The 6,415-nt window shown below is 29.5% G+C and overlaps 1 long non-coding RNA gene across 1 annotated transcript in view; it reads left to right on the top strand.

Annotated features, from left to right (window-relative positions):
• LOC124420122 overlaps positions 1-4,601 on the top strand; it is a 104,182-nt gene extending 99,581 nt beyond the window's left edge. Inside the window, exon 4 of the long non-coding RNA XR_006941047.1 lies at positions 4,491-4,601. This is a non-coding gene — a long non-coding RNA (uncharacterized LOC124420122). The remainder of the gene's footprint in view (positions 1-4,490) is intronic.
• Positions 4,602-6,415: the final 1,814 nt, after the last annotated feature.

The raw sequence follows: 6,415 nt of genomic DNA, 5'->3' as shown, positions 1-6,415 counted from the left end.
GTTAGTTAGTTAGTTAGTTAGTTAGTTAGTTAGTTAGTTAGTTAGTTAGTTAGTTAGTTAGTTAGTTAGTTAGTTAGTTAGTTAATTAGTTAGTTAGTTAATTAGTTATTTAGTTAGTCAGTAATTTAGTCAGTTAGTTAGTTAGTTAGTTAGTTAGTTAGTTAGTTAGTTAGTTAGTTAGTTAGTTAGTTAGTTAGTTAGTTAGTTAGTTAATTAGTTAGTTAGTTAATTAGTTGTGGTCCTTTAAAGTTATGTCATTCAGTAAGTAAAAGTCATTACCGTCTTTTTGCTGGGTTTGTACATACACGGCATTTAACCTTCTTATTCTTCAATAAAATAGTAATTCAATTTTTTATAAAATTTTAACACAAATTACTCACAAATTTTACAGAATTTATATTTCCTCTAAAATCTTCTGCAACAAATCACTCAACAAATTTTGCTTGTCTGACAGAAGTCGGGGAAAGGGTATCAGCATATAAGTAATATGTGGGTAATGAACATATACATATGCTGTTGTCATAATTATTGTTATTTTTCCCATTTATGTTTCAACAGGATTTTCCAGAGTTTCATTTTTTTTGTCTTCTATGTCTATGGTAAGAGAGAACAAAACTAATGTACATTATACATCCCTACACGTAAAATATTTTTGTCTGTGGTTATGAAAGAATGTGCATGTGTGTAGAATGAAAATCTGTACTAAAAGATACTGATAATGATAGTAATAATAAAAAAGTACAATACTTTTGTTATTGTTGTTTTATTAAATATTAAATATAATATACTTACATGAGGACATAATGATAAGGTTTTTAAAATATGAAAGAGAAGAAGACCACAGTGTTAAAAACCCCTAACGTAAAACGAGTTGTATAGAAGAAGTGCTCTGAGCATATAGTCTTCCAGTTTTCATTTATCAATCTAAAATTCCTTAGCAAAGCACAAGTTATACTGAACTATTATATATTAAACCACAAGTATGAATTTTTATGATTTTAAAAGAACTTTACTGTTAGATCTCTGTAAATAAAGAAAATATATTAGGGTAGACGTTACGGATGTTAGTTTGTGTCTGTGTATTTGCCTTTCTCATCTGTTTGTGTGTTTGTACATAAAAGACCTTTTGGCTGTCATTAAAATGTTATAATGAGATTTTATAGGAAATTTAACAATGCTTATTATTAACAGATGGATTTTTTTTGGAAAACTAAACTTATAACCACATAAACTGTAGAGAAACTTATTCATTTATGGCTGATATTAGTTAGAAAAATATGAATGAATTAGAGAGAGAGAGAGAGAGAGAAGAAGTAGAAAAAAAAGAAAAAGTTAAATGGCCATAAAATTTCTATGTGGCTAGATTTATGGTTAATATGAATACAAAGTGTCAAAAATTATAGTGTGACTAAGTAGAGCGACATTATGAAAAGGGTTATTACACTTATGGGAAACGACCTTAAAAAGGAAATTCAAATGTGTGTGTGTGTGTGTGTATGAGTGTCTTTTTATGATAAAGTAACTAATAGTAAAATATTAATATTTGCAGGCGTCCATTTTTGCTACCTCCCAGACAGCATAGATTATTTTTAGTAGGTTGAGGCATTATTATAATATTTACGTTATGTATTCATATTAAATGTTTAAAATTTTTGTGACATAAATTATGAATATTTATCACTGGTTATTGGCTGTTAAGAAGTAATGTGTTAGAATCTTAAATTATTAATTTTTAGTAAAATGTTTTAAATTTAACCTTTTACTTCGTAAATGTTTGCTACACGCAGAGAAAAAAACATGGTTGTGGTAACCATGTTCTAAGAGCAATATATTATAGTTAAAATTATGATTGTAGTCTAAATATATTATGGTTACTGTTACAATTTTAAAATAGCATATTATGATTAAGTTATTGAAAAAATAATTATTTTTCAGTAAATCACACTCAAATTTATAATTGCCATGAACATAAAAATGTTTACAGTAACAGAAGTATTGTTTAAATAGAATTAAAATAACATAAGGAGTGAGGTCGAAAAATTCTTAACACACGTTTTTCATTACATTTTTCAACCAAAGTATTATTTGATTTTTTTTTTTTTGATCAAGTTACCTTTGAAAAACATGTCAGTTATTATGTGTAATGTCAATTATATTAATTTTTTTGTTAATCTGATTAAAATGAGTGACCAGAAAAAAGTGCGTACTGAAATTATTAAATATTTTCAACTAAACTCAACTTGGTCTTACAAAAAGTTGGCCAAACATACAAAGGTCTGCCGTCAAACTGTTTCCAATGTTATTAAACAGTACCGGGAGAACTTGTCAGTTAATAGAAAACCTGGTTCAGGTAGAAGGAATGGTCCACATGATGTTTCTAAAGCCAAAAAAATAGAACGCATTTTCAAAAGAGCTCCCAACACATCCGGTAGGAAAGCAGCTCGGTTAGCTCAGTGCTCGGACTATTTGGTACGAAAAGTTAAAGCTAATGCAGGTTTAAAAACATACAAGGCTCAAAAAGTTCCTGACAGGAACGCTGCTAAAAATTTAGAGGCCAAAAACAGAGCACGGAAATTGAAGTCAAGTTTTATAAAAAAATATTCTTGCTGCATAATGGATGACGAAACGTATGTTCTGGCAGATTTTTCGCAACTTCCAAATCAAAAGTTTATGTTGCTGATGCTCGAGGGAATATTGAAGAAAATTTAGGACCCAAAAGCAGACAAAATTTCCCAGAAAGTTCTTGGTATGGCAAGCAATATGCAGTTGCGGCAAAAGAAGCCAATCATTTGTTACAACGGGCTCTATAAATACCGAAATTTACATCAAGGAATGTTTACAAAAAATGCTGCTTCCATTCATAAGACTTCATAATGTGTCCACTTATTTCTGGCCTGACTTGGCATCCTGTCATTATGGTAAACAAGCCCTTGAGTGGTACAAGAACAATAATGTGGTATTTGTACCAAGAGTGGCAAATCCTCCAAACTGCCCGGAGCTTAGGCCAGTGGAGAGATATTGGGCTCTTGTTAAAAGAGAATTGAAGAGTACAAAAAAGGTGTCCAAAAGTGTGGTAGATTTTAAACGGAGATGGACTACATGTTCGAGCAAAGTGACAGAAAGCACTATAAAAACGATAATGGAAGGGTTTCCGAAAAGAGTTCAAAATTTCATCACTAGTGATTAAAACTATAAAAATATTTTTTTTTAAATTGTAATAATAATTTGAATCAAATAAAAAAAAATAAAGCTGTAAGTTTAGTGGTTTCTTTTTTATAAACATATATGTATGTTAAGAATTTTTCGATCTCACTCCTTATATATGTTTTGTGATAACAATATTTTGTTACATTGAACACAGTTTAGTTACTGTAACCATGTCAAACAATTTTTTTTCTGCGTGTAGTCTAAAGAACAGCCAATAGTTTAGTCAATTCAGTTTTGGGGTTAATGATTACATTTTCAATTACAAGTACTTCAAATGTAATTGAATCTTTACCAATAACAATTATTTAAAATTGAAGTTTCTCATTATAATAACATGTAAAGGACATCTCTTCTATGACAAGTCAGTATTAGAATCATCAGATCTACCTATTTCAGTACTTTCATGGAGTAAATTCTACGTCTTTTTCACGTGTTTGGAAGTTCGTTTAACCAGTCAATAGACTAGCCAATAAACTAGTATATTATTGATTAATTCAGACATTTGTCCATACATTAGTCCATAGACTAGTCCAAAGACAAGTCATTAAAATGGTTAGTACACCAGTACATAGACCACACTATATATTAGCCAATAGACTAGTCAATAAAAAAAATTGAACGAATATTGAATGTACTAGTTATTAGTCCATAAGTGGGTATGTCAATAGAATAGAATAGGCTAAATCTACCACTAAACTAGTCAATAGACTAAAAAGAAGATTAGTCCGCTTGTCAATGTCAAAACGGATTCCCTTCGACTCTACTTCATTGTTTGCGAACAGTGAACTACTAAGTTAACCAACCCTAGTCAATAAAATGATATATAAATAGTCCCATAGATTAGTCAAGTGAACTCTTAATAGACATGTTAACAAAGTAGTCCACTGATCATAAAAATGACTGTTCAATAGACCAATTCATAGGCTAGTACATTAACTACTTAATTCACCAGTCAATGGACTAATAAATAGTTCTGACTAATCTATAGATTAGTTAATTAAATATTTGATAAAGTAGTTCATTAGTTAATCAAACGACTAGACAATGGACCAGTTAACAGATCAGTCCTAATGTTAATACAGTAGTAAAAATACTAGTCCCCATACATTAGTCCTTGAAATAGTATATAGGACAGTTGATAGTTATGACAATCAGAAAATATTTAGACCAGTCAATGGAGTAGTTCAAAGACCTGACAATAGGCTATTTAATAAACAAAATTATAGAGTTGTTATTCAAATATACAAGTAAAATAATTTTTAAATTTACACTTTTCTTTACAGAAATCCTGGCAATCCCAGCAAATTACTATAATGAATTCTATACTATATTGCAACAACTCTCACATTCAATTAAGCTAAACTAAGGTGCATACTTAGTTAACTATTTAATATGTAAGTAATTTTTTTATTTCAAATTCCATTAAGTTTTCTAAAAAGAATAAATTTATTTAGTTTTATTAATTTTACTCTAAGTATGTGAACATTAAATATATACTTAAATACATAAATAATTAATATAGTAAAAACACATACACATTTTACAAGTGTCAGTGGAAAAAGAGTGCTAGTGTTAAGCGGAGTTTTTGACTTACTAATCATTTACTTTATGTAGATTGGTGTTTATAAGTATTGGTGTGAGTTCATATCGTTAAAGGTTAATGGTTGAACACTAGAGGAAATTTCAAAGAAGTCACATGCACAAACTATAGTTGCTACTACTACTACTAGCGACAAGGACATTTAACATTTACTTGCACACACACACATATATGTACTTATATAAATGCACCTTCCTCTTTCGAATAACGTCACTCATTTATTCTGTCAGTCATCCATCCATTTATCCGTTATATCATGCTGGCTACAAGGTTGATATGGGAGTAATATATACAAATATTTTATGTGTGTTCTTGTCAATGTATATTAGGGTTTCCCGTAGACCACTTTTTTACAGAACACATCGCGAATAAAATTTACTAAATACGAAAAAATCAAAACATATTTTTTTCGAAAAATACCTTACTTCCCTACTAGCTATTAAAAAACTTAATTTAAAACCCTCAACTCAAAATTAAGATTCATTAAACAAATTGGATAATAATTTTGTTTACAAATTATACTAAAGTCAAGATTATTAATCTGATTATTCCTACATTGGATTAATTAAACGATTGTTTCTCGAGACACTCTAATGGACATACATACATACATACATACATATGTATGAGTAAGTATGTGAATGTACATATATCAAGTAAAATGAACATGCTATCAACTTGCTCTTATAGCAAAAGACTTTAGATGCATTTGTCTATTGAAGTCTATAAGTGCATGCGATTATGTATGTGTGTATATGTCCAAATATACACCCTGTTCAAAATATTTAGCGTCTAATCTAACTTTTGTAAAGAAAATGTACCAATATCTTAAATTTGTATATGTTAGATGTAAGAGTTTGACTGTGACTTTATGTGACTTGGTTTAATATTATAAAAAATTCAAAAGGTACTCTTTGAAGAAGAAAAAAACTACAAAAATTCCCCCTATATACATAGGTTTTCACATACTCAGCGTCATGTACTTTCTAGGTGTAATATTATAGAAATTTCAAAAATTACCTTTTGAAATACTAAATGTAATTTGGTACATGGTTAGACTATATGATGCAGAACATTCTGCATATTTCTTGCAGGAATAAATTTTGACATTGAGTGAGAGAGTGGGATGCTTAACATACATAACATCTGCCTTATACCGCGGTGATCGTTTTTAACAACGGAGTCAGCTAAAGATAACCCAGAAATATGTGTAAATAAAGTTAATAAGTTATATTCTCTAGTTAGATATAGAGCAAAGTAAGCTATCTAGTTCATAACCCGGAATATCAAAACAAACATTTCATTTTATATTTCCTATAATATATGGCCTTGACCATTTAAAGTTAACTTATTAAGGATCATATCTGTCTGAAATCTGTAGACATTTCAAAAGTGCCCAGATATCAACGGGATCCAAATCACAAATCAGACATGATTTAGTGATATTTGCTTCCTATATGAAAAATAAGTTTTGATTCATGATGGACTATAGGCTGGACAATTGACTAGACTATAAACTAGACTATAGACTAGACTATAGACTAGACTATAGACTAGACTATAGACTAGACTATAGACTAGACTATAGACTAGACTATAGACTAGACT

Source organism: Lucilia cuprina, chromosome 5 (genome assembly GCF_022045245.1).
Source record: "Lucilia cuprina isolate Lc7/37 chromosome 5, ASM2204524v1, whole genome shotgun sequence".
Taxonomy (NCBI): domain Eukaryota; kingdom Metazoa; phylum Arthropoda; class Insecta; order Diptera; family Calliphoridae; genus Lucilia; species Lucilia cuprina.
Note: the sequence above shows the minus strand (reverse complement) of the source record. Positions and strands in the feature narration are given on the sequence as shown.